Source organism: Cupressus sempervirens, chromosome 1 (genome assembly GCF_028749045.1).
Source record: "Cupressus sempervirens isolate cs-2001-9-10 chromosome 1, ASM2874904v1, whole genome shotgun sequence".
Taxonomy (NCBI): Eukaryota; Viridiplantae; Streptophyta; class Pinopsida; order Cupressales; family Cupressaceae; genus Cupressus; species Cupressus sempervirens.
The window spans coordinates 582465706-582480530 of record NC_143118.1 but is presented as its reverse complement, the minus strand read 5'-3'; positions in this window follow the sequence as shown (position 1 = coordinate 582480530).

Sequence of the window (14825 nt, the reverse complement as noted above, 5' to 3'; positions counted from 1 at the left end):
ATTTCCTACCTATACCTCTATGTAGGATTCTCATAATTCTTGTGCATTTTTGCCTTAGGGGAGCTAGGTTTGGGTAGGTTTTTGTTTGAGCATTTTCCTAATGAGAAGAAAGTTTTATTTGCTTTTGCAAAAATTTCCTATCTCCAAGGAAGTGCTCTTCATGGATTTCATCTCATTTTTTTGTCTTTCCATCACTAGCAAGCTTCATCACATTGGATTCTAAATATCAAAATGATAAAGGCATCTTCAAGTATGTTTTTAGTTGGAAAATGGTGAGATGATAAGGAAAGCATGGATTTACAGTTATGAAATTATCAAAGCAAAGGTTTGAACTCAAACTCTTGAGTCTATACATCAAAGTAGAGTTCCATTTGTTCAATTTCACTTCCTTTGGAAGTGAAACCCTTCAAATATATTTCTGAAGCATTACAAAAAAAGAATTTAAAGTCAATAATTTATTAGATGTTATAAAGAGGTAAATTTATAATCAAAAGTACACCTTAAAACTCAAGAAAAGTAACCAAAATGATAGAAATCCTTCTAATTGTTGAGTCATCTGGAAGGTATAGGTTCCCATGGTGTTTTTCTGCCTAAAGAGGCATCCATGAAGCTTGTCTTCTAGAGGTTAAGAAGAAGGATATTTTTCAAAGCCATGTCATCTTAGATACAAGGATTTTCTTCAAAGATGCTAATTTAATGCCATTTGTTGCAATAGTTGGCCAAGCTTGAGTCTGATGTAAAGGAGATGTTTCACTTAAATACGATGTAGAAAGGTTGTGTCACAACTTCTCCAAGTCATTTTGATAAAGTGAAAGAAAATCCTTGTATAAAAAAGTACCAAATGATGTCTCCCACGTACTAAAGTCAAAGCCCACATGATGTACTCCTGAATTGAAGGAAATCCATAGAAAAGATAGGCTTATGGAGAGATGGTAAAATGCCTTCTTTCCCATGGTTGATGAGTTAAATACATGTTAATGATCCAGATATCTTAGTATTAAAAAAATATGTATCTTTTTAGGAATCTTAACTATAAGGGGGTTTGGAAATGAAATAATCTCGCTACCCCAAGAGATTAAAGTAAGCTTATCTGTTCAAAATTGAAATCCATCATGTAGGTAGGCTTAATGTCACTTTTAGGACTATTAATCCTCCTAATTAAATGTGAATCCAATTTTTATCTTGGTAGATGTGACTTAGTTCATTTGTGTGGCACCAAATTTTGAATTCTTGAATCTATATGATCAGATTTCAGCTAAACGAAGTTCCTCACTTCTTAATGACTATTTTCTACAAATTTTTTAAGCATTTGATCTTTCTATGTGAAAAACTAAGAAAATCACAATATGATTAGTTGGGAATTATCATCTGGTTGGGCTAGAAACTGAACTTAAAAACTACACTGATACATCTCCCAAATTCTTTGATCTTTCTAATTTACATAGAAGATTGAACACTTAGCCTATCCATCCAATCACACAAAAGATAAAGCAACATGGATTTTTTGAAGTTGTCAGGTTTCCCATGACAATGCAAGAACCACAATTGGTAAAGGAATGCATTGAAAGGTACAATCTAGAGATGAAGTAGTTTCAATTGCTTGATCAATCTATTTTTCGTTTAGTAAACATAGAATTGTTACAGTCTACCTTTGGAATTCAAGTAAAAGAGAAATAGTGTGATATTGATTTTGGGTCCTCTATATCAATGTTTAATGAAAAGAAAAATTAGAGGAGAAGAGATATACAAAGCTAATGCAAGAGCATCTTGGGTGTAAGAGAAATCTTGCATCACCCAAAAATATTGTTATTTTTCAATCTTTTCTAGTTTAATAAGGACTAGTAGTCAAGGGGTTACTGTTTCTAGGAACTTGCTATTTTTATTAAGTTTGTCATATGAGCTTAGAATGTAATCATTTTCTACATAAAGGTTCATTTTAGAATTATAAGTCTACCATAAAAATCTCATTACTCTATCTTAAGTACGAGAGAAGTTATTGCATATTTTTGATGAAAATTTTTGGAGAAAAATCTTTAAACTCAATTTTGAAGGCATTAGAAGCCCCAGATGAGGTCTAAAAACTTGACAAAAGGGTGCTTACACAGTTCTAAGCCTATAGATCAAAAGATGGTATTTTTGAAAAGTGGTTATAATAGCCAATTAGAGCAATGGTTTGAGAGTTGTGGCCTTCCAAAGTTGGGCTACCTGAAATTTCTAAAAAAATTATCAAAGATGTAATTGGTTGACTCTATATGTATTGTTAGGCTCTTTCGGCCCTAGATATTAAGTTTGAATGTCTATAACCTTCGTGGACAACATAAAATTTCCTATTTAAAAAAGCTCTAAACATTGTCTAGAACAATTTCAAGTGGTAATTCACAGCTTAGTCTTGTAGGTTACTGTAATGAAGGTGCCTATCTGGGTTAGCATACTGTACTTGTGAATTCTATAATACCACATATGTGGTGATAATAAGAAGTCCATATTTTGTTCTCCTATTTTTTTTTGTTTCTCTTTTTTTGTTATGTGTTTTGTTAGAATTCTTTAGAATAACTAAGAGGGGGGGTGAATCAGTTATTCAAGGTCCAAAATTCTCTTTTAATGCATTTTTACTACTTTTAATGAATCCATACACCTTTTATCCATCCAATACTTAAATCAATCATATAAGCAAGTTACTGTAAATCAACATGGAAAGATAAAACATTCAAGATCAACACATGACATAATGATTTACGTGAAAACCCAATTTAGGAAAAACCTCTAGTAACATGCTACTTGATTCTCACTCTTCTGAAGTGATGCCCTGTTAAAAGCCTACCTTGTTAAAGGCTTACAACACACTGTTAAATGTGACCTTGTTAAAGGATTTCACCAAACTATTAGGAATGGGCCTAGTTAAAGGTCTTTAGAACATTCCCTTGGAATGTCACCCTGTTAAAGGATTTATCTAATGGCTATTAAACCAACCTAAGTCCATAGGATTTAGACTTACTGTTACAATTGCTAGAAAGTAATGATAATGGTCTTTTGATCTGATATAACTTACAACATACTTTGCAGATTTTAGATCACACTTTTCAATTCAATCCTTATGCTTGGCTTTAATCACTTCAGCTCTAATTACTTGTCTTTCTCTCAAGCTTCATCTCCTTGAGTCTTCTTACTTATTCTACCAATGCAATCATCCTTGTGATCATCTGTCCAAACAGAGTTTCTATGCTTTCTTCTCCTTAGCACCTTCTTCAGTACTTCATGCTTTTATGCTCGACCACCTCTCTCTCTCTCTCTCTCTCTCTCTCTCTCTCTCTCTCTCTCTCTCTCTCTCTCTTTATTAACTTATGTCTTCTTAAATAGAAGTCTGATTTGCCTTTGTCGCTCAATTCTCCCTCTCCAATTTTAGGGTTTCAAGATGGATTAGGTAGGATACAATGTATCTACCCCATATCTTATTTTCCTCTAGAAACTTCACCAGTTGTATCCTTAAAAAAAAAATGTTCTACATGGTGTTCTGTGCCACCAGCTCATTATTTTTATCTTCTTTTTAATTCATGAATTTCTAGATAACAACCTTTTCGGCTTAGATCTAGCGAATCTTTGATTTCCAAAATAATGCAACAGCTCAACATTATTGAGTTATTGGTGCTCGACACCTTTGTGTTACTCGACACCTATACCTGCTCGACACTTGGTTCTACTCGACACTTGATTCTGCTCGACACTTGGTTCTACTCTGTGTCACTCGGCATCTAAAGTTTACTCGGCATCTAAAGTTTACTCGTCATCTTTAGTTTACTCGGGATCTAAAGTTTACTCGGCATCTAGAGTTTACTCTGCATCTTTAGTTTACTCGACATCTTTAGTTTACTCGGTATCTTTAGTTTACTCGGCATCAACTAGGAATTTGCTTGGCTCTTACTAGCTTGCTCAGCTCCTTCTCTCTAATGAACTTAGTTTGAGCTTTACAAAAGACTTAGCTAAAAAATTTAAATCTTTGATATGTTTCAGTGTGCTCATTCTTTGTATCTTATAGTATGCCATCAAATACACTTTTTCATCAATGACTTAGCTGATCCTTGTACTTCATTACAACATCATAACTTCAACCTTTCTCTAGGTGTTCTAGTTACATCTTATTGATTGCCTCCACCTTGACAATCAACTAATTGATAGTATTTGGATCACTAAAGCAATTGTCATTCCTGCAAGTAGCAAGTTTGACATCAATGACAAAATAATGATTGAGGACATTCTTTACCAATTCCATATATTATGCTAACAACTTTTCTCATGATCATTTCAATCATTTCCAACATGTTTATGGTATTAAGGGGAGCACCCTTCACCAAGTGGTATCAAAGCTAGAGTTCAGGAGTGTGTGGATAAATTGTTGACTCTAAGGTAGTTTTCACTAGGACCATGGTTTGGGTTGAGCATGTAGATAGATCGTTGATTGTGAAATAATTTTTACTAAATTTTTAGAAAAACTATAAAAATGCCTCCACAAAGGGAGCATGGTGTTGGAATTTACAAGTGGGAAGATTACTTCTGGGGGGGGGTGTGAATCAAAAGTACCAAACTTTATCCTCCAAAACTCATTTAACTAAAATCAATCACATGCATCTAACACATCTAATTAACATGAAAGTAAATACATGCATAAAAATAGATAACACAATATTTGATCACCCATAAACCCTCCAAAATGAGAGGGTAAAACTGGGGTGGAGATGACACCCACAACTTATCACTGCAGCAATATGTAACTGATTACGATTACAAAGTTTGAACATCATCAATGATCTACTCTGTGAAAGGCCTACCATGTTAAAGGCTTTACACCTTGTTAAAAGTGACCTTTTTAAAGGATTTACAAACACTCATTTGAAATGTCACCTTGTTAAAGGATTTACAACCCTATTTAGCATTTATAATATGGTTGTTTAAACAACCAATCATCATAGGATTTTCATTCTCCTAATACAATGGCTAGAAAGTATTATAGAATGTATTGACTTGATGACTTACAATCTTCAGTTGATTCCAGATCCTTATTCTATCCAATCTAATCTGATCCTTCTTGATCTGATATAACTATGTTCATAGTGTTGATGCTCTATTTTAATCAACTTGATTTTGCAATGTCATTCTTCCTCTAAGTCTTTACACTCCTTTCACTTCAAAACTTTTCTTGCATTCTCTCATTCATTCTCTTACAACTCTCTTACACACTTGAATTATGGGGTTTTGACCTCCTTTTAAAGGTTTCAAGACTTAGGATTAGGTATGAATCTACAATCAAGATTCATCCATTTTTCCTTCTTAATTCTTTTGATATTTCCTGATTGGTTTTATGTTTTCTCTATTTTTCTAATTAGTTGCATGCTGATTACATAGGAAATGTAATAGATTCGATCTTATCTTTTAGATCCTTCAAGAGTCATCTTGAGTCAGCTCAAAAATGGTTTACATCTGAGATTGTGAAGGCACAAAATCATATGCTAATTCTGTGTTACTCGACTCTTAGTGATTACTGATACTCGACACATATAGGAATTTTGTCTTGCTTGGCACCTATACTTTACTCAGCACACATAGTGGCTCGACATCTATTATCACTCCGCACTTGAAAGTTGCTCAGAACTTGAATAACTTGACACCTATTGAATTTCTAGTTTGGCACATATTGTAGCTTGGCATCTATATTATACTCAACATCAACTTAGAAATTTCTTAAGTGTGTTAAGACTAAATTCTCAAAACCAATCTGAGATCAAAAAACTCCCCCTTTGAAATGAGTGTCAAAAACACTTAACTAAGCATTATGAATCTGATCTCTATGAGGACAACATACATCTTGTTTGACATATGTACAAAACTTCAAAAACTTGTTCAAAATTTTGTAGAAGACAATATACCTCAAAACTTGTAACTTCCCCTAAGTTGATGTTCCATTTCTATATACAAAACTCCTTATGCTGGATTGGTTTCATGTTGTTTCATGCTTTGCCTTATCGTTCTGCTTTGCTCTATTTTGACTCCCACTTTTTACACATCTTCCCTTGTAGATTTTGTATCCTTTTGGCTTTATCTCCTTATCTCCTCAAAACTCAAAAGTTTATTATCTCCCTTAATTTATTATATCTCCCCTTTTTGGGTATCTCCTCTTTCTGGGTCTCCTTTATTATCTCCCTCAAAATGTATTATCTCCATAATGTATTAGATATTCCCCTTTTTTGATACTTATGTCAAAGGGTTCTTATGAATTAATTGAATATTTAGCCAAAATGGATTTTTTTACCTCCATAATAATCTTCAAAGCAACATCCCAATCATCTAATGTAATTTCTAGTTCTTTAAGCTAGATGGCTATCTCTACTACAAGGTGTACTAGGCCTTCCAATGTAGAAAGATTGGGATCTTTCTTCAAGATATTTTCTGCATAGGCCATTTCTTTATGCAAAACTTCCATGTGAGGGGTTATGATCGACTGGGTTTGTATTAATTTGGCCTTGGTGTTTGCCTCATCTACTGTGAGTACAACTAATTCCTATTGGGTAGTAGTTATGCATGAGATCAATGGCAGGAATCCATTGCACAATTCCTCTCTTGAAAAGCTAATCTTTTAGGGATCAACTCCAAGGTTTAGTATTTTTCTTGTACAACATTCGAAAATCCACTCAATTGAAGATAAATGTGATTGTTCACGAGGAGGCCTTTTTCGGTTCTATTATGATCTCAAAATGAAGAAAAAAATTCTCTCAAAATAACACACAAAAGAACAATATATTTTTTTTTCTTGGTTTTTTAATGAATACAATTCTAACAATGCAACTAAAATGAGTTCCTATTCTAGCAAGGGGTTAGCAAAGAAAATAACAAAATTGAAAGAAAATAACAAGAAATTGAAATAACTTGAAATTGAAATCCTAAATAGATATAAGCTATAGAAAACAACATGTTGTGAGTTAAAACTTTTGAAGAAATCAATAGGAAACCAATGAAAATAGGAGCAGCGCTTCCTAAAATCCACTGATGCAATCGTTGGTGAGAAACTTTAACAATCGTATGATATTTCACCTTTCATCAAATCACAAGGCCATGGAAAGTGTGCTCATGCAGGACAAAAATTTATGCAGGCACAATTTGATGATCTCTTATCAAGCTCGATATGTCAGAAGAATTCATAAATCTATAGCAAACACCAAAACTAAAAGATCACACAACCAAAAACAACACAATAAACCTTTGTCTCAATCAAAATTCCATGAACAAAATTCACAAAATAATGACACATTCAGGAAAGAATAACTACAATCCAAATGTGAGCACACATGATGGAAGTCCTTTCCTACCAAACTCTTTGCTCTCCCAACATTATCAAAATTGGGCTGGGGGTGGTTATATTCTTTAAGATGATAGTTCTCCCACTCCCACTCAAAGGATGGAATGTCTTGCTTCCACTTCACCTGATATGGTCCAATGACCAATGACCATGCCTAACAAGGTCTTTGTTTCCTCTTTATCTTCTCATAGGTTGACTCGAACCAATTTTTCACTTGGGTATCTTGGGAGCTTCTTAGGATTGATGGATGCACCAGCTACCCATAGGTAGGTAAACATTTTGAACTGGATGAAGTAGGCTCCGAGAGCTATAACTTGCACTTTGGCTTCATCAAATAACCTCTTCCCATAGTCTCCCTCAATGAATCAAATGATTGCAAAGATGAACACATCATTCATGATTTTGTATTCCTTTCTCTACAATGAGAGCTTGTTCTTCACCAACTAAGGGTAGACTATATATGGTCAAGCATTGGGGTCCTACATACTAGCTCTTTTGTACAAACTAGGATAGTTTGTTGCCCTTTCTGCAAGTAGGTATACCATGTAAGAAGTCATGTAAAACTTTTTCTTGTCCTTCACCATACTCAATTGCTCACACAAGTTCTCACTTAGTATGGTGGCCCAATCTAGTGGTATCTTTGCCTATCAGATGGTCTTAACAAAGTTGACCATAAAGGTGATGAGGTGGCCTGGTGTGGGTAAACCCATGACTCTACTTAGGAGAATGATAGAGCACTCAATATCCTCCTTCATGTATCCTTGGGTCATATCTACTTTTCCTATTATCTTTCTCCTTGTAGGCTTCTTAATGAGATAAGAAGATTGTATGATGTCTATGGCATATTGATGGTGTTTCTTGTACCATCTCTTAGCTACTTCATATGAGAGCCTTATGAATTGATCTACTCTCGAAAGATGGAAGACCCTCTCAATGTTTTTAGGTCATAGGTCCAACAAAACTTCCCTTGTGATGCTCTTGACCCTTCTCTCATTAGCAACAAAATGTTTCGCCAATATCATGATTAATTCTACTAACTACACTAACACTGGATCTGACACTATGTTCACCGAGCTAGAACAAATTAACATTGATACCAGTACAGATCTCTCTAATGGTTTGTTATACATTATGAGGAAATTTCCTAGATCCATGTGCCCAAGGTTTGTATCTCTAATTTCTATGTAATCATCGTGGAATCTCAACTTTGAAGGTACACCTTAAAATTTGAAGACTATAGGTTTGGGTGCCATTCCGGATGTGGATGCCATTTGATCACCTACATGTCATAAGAAAAAAATGTTTATTAATCAAAAGATAAAATGAAAAACTCTAAATTTAAATAAGAAAATAGAAAAAAAAAGCCCAATTTGGGCATTTTATTTATTTTTTATTTTTTATTTTTCAAAATATTTTTTATTTTTTATCTTAAAATTTTTTATTTGGGGTATAAAAATGGATGTGCATGTGCAACTAGGGTTTGCAAGGCCCCAGCACATGGCAGCAAAGGTTCGCGATGGAGGAGGTTAGGGTTTGAAGGTGGGCATGCGCAAGCATGCATGCACTGCATGTGTTGGCATAATATAACACAAGGTGGCACACATGGGTGTGTAGTGCAATGGACAAGTGCATATGATGATGTGAGAGAGAACAAATAGTAGTGCCATGTGGGTAGCATGCACATTGTCGAAACCAAAGGGGCGTGGTCAATGTAAATGTCATGTTGTAGCTGGAGCATTGAGCACGTGGAGAATGTGAGTGCTAAGCACATGGAGAATGTGTGCACCGAGTGCATAGAGAATGTGGGCACCACATTGTAGCTTGAGTGCCAAGCACGTGGAGAATGTGAGCACCACGCTATGTCTTAAGCACTGAGCATGCAGAGGGCACAGTGAAAAAACCACTTACCTTATTCACACAGTCACTCCAATCAAAAATGAAAAAATTTTAAGTGTTGAAAGGTTTAGGCGAGGGTTTTATAACTCCCTGTGCTAGGTTGGGTGCTTGAACCATCAGCGCAGTGCGCCCTTTGCCCACGTGCATGAAATTTTTTTATTTTATATTTTTTAAATAATTTTTTATATTTTTCTAATTATTTATTTATTTATTATTTTATTTTATTTTGACTAACGATTTGGACTCTAATATTTTTTGACTCTCAAACCATGAGTTTGGGAGTCAAAAAAAGTAGGGGGTCCCCATTCCTAGTGAGGAATGGAGCGTGTGTTGTGAGACCACAACAAATAGCCCTAAAAAAAGGAAGAAATGACCAAGACATTTCTTTATCAGAAAACATTCTTCCAACATGTATCAAACACCAATCAAACTTTGAACATCTTGAGCATCTTTCGGATGACTTTACAATCAAAATCTTAGAATTTGAAACCTTCAAACTCAGTGTGTGCACTGTGTATTCATTCCCTTTGACACCTCAAGATGTTGTATATCAAAGTTTTCTGACAACTTAAAAAAATCTTCCACTCCTCCTAGCTCATTCATTCAAAATCTCCATGAAGGCTTTTCATCAATCAATTGCTTGAGCAAATGAGAGAATCAGTTCCAGGGCTCTTGGTAGGATCCCACATTCTTTTAACTTTTTGAATAATTTCTCCATGTCATTCAGAATGTTACTTTTGACGAAGCAATATTTTGAATATGAGATACTTTATTTTGAGAACGTATCATTTGTCATTTCAAATCTTTAGAATCCTTCAGTATTAACACCATATTTTTCTTTTTTCTTTTTTTCTTTTTCTATATCTTGACTACACTTAGACTATGTAGCTAGGACATTGGTGTCATTTCTTGGATTCAATCTCTTGTGAACACCCCTTGAGTTCCTCTTTTGGATTTTTTTTAGAAATTCTCATGCCACTCAAGGATCTTAGCGACCTTTTGAGGAGACCCCTCATGTTTGAACCCATTGAAGTTTGGATCATCTCTCATCATCTTTGACTTCAATTCAACAACACCCAAAACAAGAAAAGTTTTAAATTTGCAAAGTGTTGAGAACTTGCAGGTCTAGACTTGTGATTTCTAAACTAAAAGTCCCCTATTTCCACAAGAAATGTTGGTTGCTTGGTTGGTATTCAAATGTTTTGATAAAGAAATACCTCTTCCTAAAATTGGAACCAAAGAGTGGTTAGTAAAATCTTGAGAAAAAATCTCAAGTACACCTTACCCCCTAGGACTGACACAACTTTGAAAGGAAACACATGACTGAAAGAAAACATGCTTGCAGAAATAAAAACACTTGCAAGAATAAAAAATTTAAGCTAAATACAAAAATAAAATCTAATTAATTTTTTTTTTTTTTTTTTTTGTTTTTTAGGCTTCAAAATAATGCTTCAAAAACTACCCATTTATGGGCAAGGGAAGAAATTTCCCCCTGTAAGGAACTGAGCCTAAAAGTGTTTTCTCCAAGAATTTCTATGATCTGATAAGGGCCAGTGTTGAAACTTGGTATGGCTACCCAGCTTTTTTGTTGCCTTATCCTAGAGTAGAATAAGGTTAGCAATCTTGAATGATTTAATCATGGCTCTCTTGTCAAACCACTTTTCATAGCAGCTTGATGTTTAGCTATGTGCTCCAATGCAACTATCTATTTCTCATCCATCTCTAAAAGATTCATCAATCTAATTTGTACTCTGTCAGCATCTTCAGCATGCCCACTCATGAATTTCAAAATAGAAATTTTAAGATTAAGTGGGAACACTGGTTCTTGTTCGTAGACAAGAAAATACAGAGAATTCCCCAAAGCATTTTTAACTCTCACTCGATCTATCCATAAGGCATATTTGAGTTGTGTATGCCAATCTCTAGGTTTTTCTTTCAACAATCATCTTATTACTATGATCAAGTTCTTGTTTGTAGATTCTGCTACCCCATTTCCTTGCAGGTAGTAATTTGAAGAGAACTTGATAATGACTTGATTTTCAAATGCCCACTGAGTCAAGAATGCTAATGCAAAAGTAGACCCATTATCACATACAAGCGCGAATGGCATTCGAAACTAGTAACAATGTGTTCTTCCAAAAAGTCAATCACCACCTTAATAGTGCAATTTTTGAATGTTTCTACTTCCATCCATCATGTGTTGTAATCCATAGTTGTGAGAATAAATGCATGTCTGGTTGATGATGGTGGGTTGACTAGACTATTTAAATCCATCCCCCACTTTGCAAAGGGGCATATCTTGTACATAGGCTATAAGGGCATTGCTAGATTCCTTTCTCTGTTGGCACTAGTTTGATATATATGGCAAGAATGTACATGCTCAAAAGTGTCTTTGAATATCGAGCGCCAAAAATAACTCAATCTTAGAATCATGTGGGTCATTGCTTCTGCCAAACCATGTCATGTACCATACTTATCATGAAAGTGTTCCAAGACTTCTTTTGCTTCCTCACAACCAAAACACTTTAAATAAATCCCTTCATATTTTCTCTTGTACAACTTGTTTTCATGTAGCATATAAGATTCACACTTCATTTTAAGTCCCCTACGTTGTGAACTGTTCATCCATTTTGGGTATTGGTCTTGTAGGAGATAATAAACAATGTCTTGATACCAAACATCTATCACCATGCCCTAATTAATGTCAACTTTTGATACAACCATCTTCTTCTAATCATCTTCATATGTCTCACTGTCAAACTTGGACTCCTTTTCATTTACATCGTGGTTATTAGCTATCATCTTTCACAACCCTTGACCTTTGACTAATTTCATAGATTGAATTTTGAGATCAAATTTTTGAAGTATAGCCATCCACTTTCCTCTTCTTTCATTGAGTTCATTCTGCATCAAAAGCATCTTTATTGCTAGATCAGGTACAATTGCATACAACTTACTTCTTAGTATGTAATGTCAAAACTTCTTTACTACCTTGATTAATGCAAAAGATTATTTATCAAGGTTTGAATAATTCAACTCTACATTCTTCAAAGGACAACTCATAATATCAATTGGTCTTTCATCTTCCTTTTCCCTTTTTTGTGTCAGGATCTATGCACAAGAATGTTTGAAAGAAAAGGAATAGATCGTAAAAGGCAACTCATAATCAAGACTCACCAAAACTAGGGCCGTAGAAATGGCAACCTCGTATCTTCAAATGACTTCTTTATCTCTGGAACCCATTCTGTATTAGCCTCCATTTTGAGTAAAACATTAAGGGGATGAACTATATGTACAAATCCACTTATGAATTTTTGCACAAAGTTTATCTTTCCAAAGAAAGATTTCAATTCCTTTTGACTATGTGGAGGTTCTAATTTTAAAATTTATTCAACTCTACCTAGATCATTGGAGATTCCAGCTTCAAAAATAACATGTCCTAGGAGTTTTCCTTTAGTAACGCCAAACAAGCATTTCTTGGGATTGAGAGATATGCCATATTTATGACATCTATTGAATACCTATCTTAGATCAACAATGTGGGTACTTTGATCTTTTGAAAATACAATCAAGTCATCCATTTAGATTATTATACATTTGTTAATAAATATTTTGAAAGCTTCATCCATCACTCATTGAAATGTAGCCCCCATGTTAATTAGTCCAAAGGGCATTCTTCTATAGGCAAAAGTTCCCCACTCTGTTGTGAAGGTTGTTTTTAGCCTATCTTCTTCATCAACCATCAAATGATTATATCTTGAATATCCATATAGGAAAGACATCATCTTTGAACTATTTACAATTTGTAGAACCTCATCTAGTGAGGGAAAAGGATAATTGTCTTTTTGAGATGCTAGATTCAAGTTACAAAAGTCAACACAAAGACAAATCTCTCCAGTCTTCCTCTGCACAGGAACCAAATTTGCTACCCATGTGGAATGGTAGATAGGAAATATGATCTTAGCATCTAGTAGTTTCTTTACTTCTTTCATGATCAATGGTTCTATGATAGGATTTACCAATCTTTGTCTTTGTTGGAATGGTTTGGTGTCTAGTTTGAGTAGGATATCATGTGTGATAATCTTAGGATCATATGTCTTCAGCTCTTCATAGCTCCAAGAAATGACATCCTTATACTTAGTGAGTAATTTGAGAATGTCTTCCCTTTCCTATGAGTTGCATTCTTTTCCTATCTATACCATTCTTGGTTCTTCATCAGTACCCAAATTGTATGAGTCACATTCTTCGATTCCCTTTTCTTGGGTTACCTTTCTATTGAGTGTTGATTCATCATGATCAAAGATGCATTCTAGTTCAACCATTCCTTTTGGAATAGTGTTACTTTTCAAATTTAGAATCCCATCCTCATCCTCAAGCTCATCATCTTCAGGTTTGTCATCTGGTGTCTCATCAATCTCTTGCTCCTCAAAATAGTGACTGCACATGATAAACTCAAGTATATGTTGATCATCTTGAAAGACCTGAAAGTTGGTGATATTGTTAGGAATGAATGGAACAACAACCAATTCTATTGAGAATCTTCTCAACTTGGTTCTTTCAACTGGCTGTAAAGCACTTGATGAAATGGCAAGAGCATCTTCCACCATGTTCTTTCTTCTTGGAATGGATTTGATGTTTAAAGCTTCAAAATCATCCAATATATCCCATACGCTTTTTCTGTAAGAAAGTAATCTTTTATCATTACAAGAGTATATGGATTTTTCTTCTTGTATAACCAATTGACAGTCTCCTTCGATTATGAGAGTTGTAACTCCTTTCTCTAGTGCAAAGAGAAGTCTTCAAATTAATGCCTCATATTCTACAGCATTGTTAGTACATCTAAACTATAATTGATATACAACATAGAAAGACCTACCTTTTGGGTTGACTAATTCGATACCTACACTGGCTCCCATCTTGCACCTAGAACTATCAAAGAGGAGTGTCCAAATTGCATTTTCCTTGGATTTTCTGACTTTATGCTTATTCATTCTTAACTTCTCTTTCACTTGAGCCTTGAATGACTATTTTGTAGGAATCTAGTGTAACTTTCCTTGTGTAGGACTCAATGATTCCCCTTCATAATCTATGGATAAAGGAAGTGTATGCTTTTCTTGTTTATCTTGATTTTTCCCTATTAGTTCTTTGATTTCCTCAACTTTGGGTTCAGGATGAATGACTACCAAAGTCCACCCTTTACCTTTTATATATCATCTTCTCCTTTGTACTTTAATCATTCCTGGAGGAGGAGAAGAAAAACCACCCCCATCTGACAAGGTACCACTATATGACACATTTAAATCTTTAGTTTCTTCTTTGATCTACTCAACAAGGTTAGATGAGTTCACTAAATTTTGGCTTTTTGTGAATTTAGCTATTGAGATGTTTTTATCCTTGTTTTCTATCATGTGGGTCAATACCTTTGCAACTAATTCTTGGCATGATGAGCATAAAAATTCAAAGTAACTAACTTTGTGTAACTAAAAAACTCCTAGAAGGAGGAGGATGTTAGGATCAACTTCCTCTCCTAAACATTGTAAACTAGTCACCATACTATCTGTGAGCTGTGTCATTGTTTCACTTT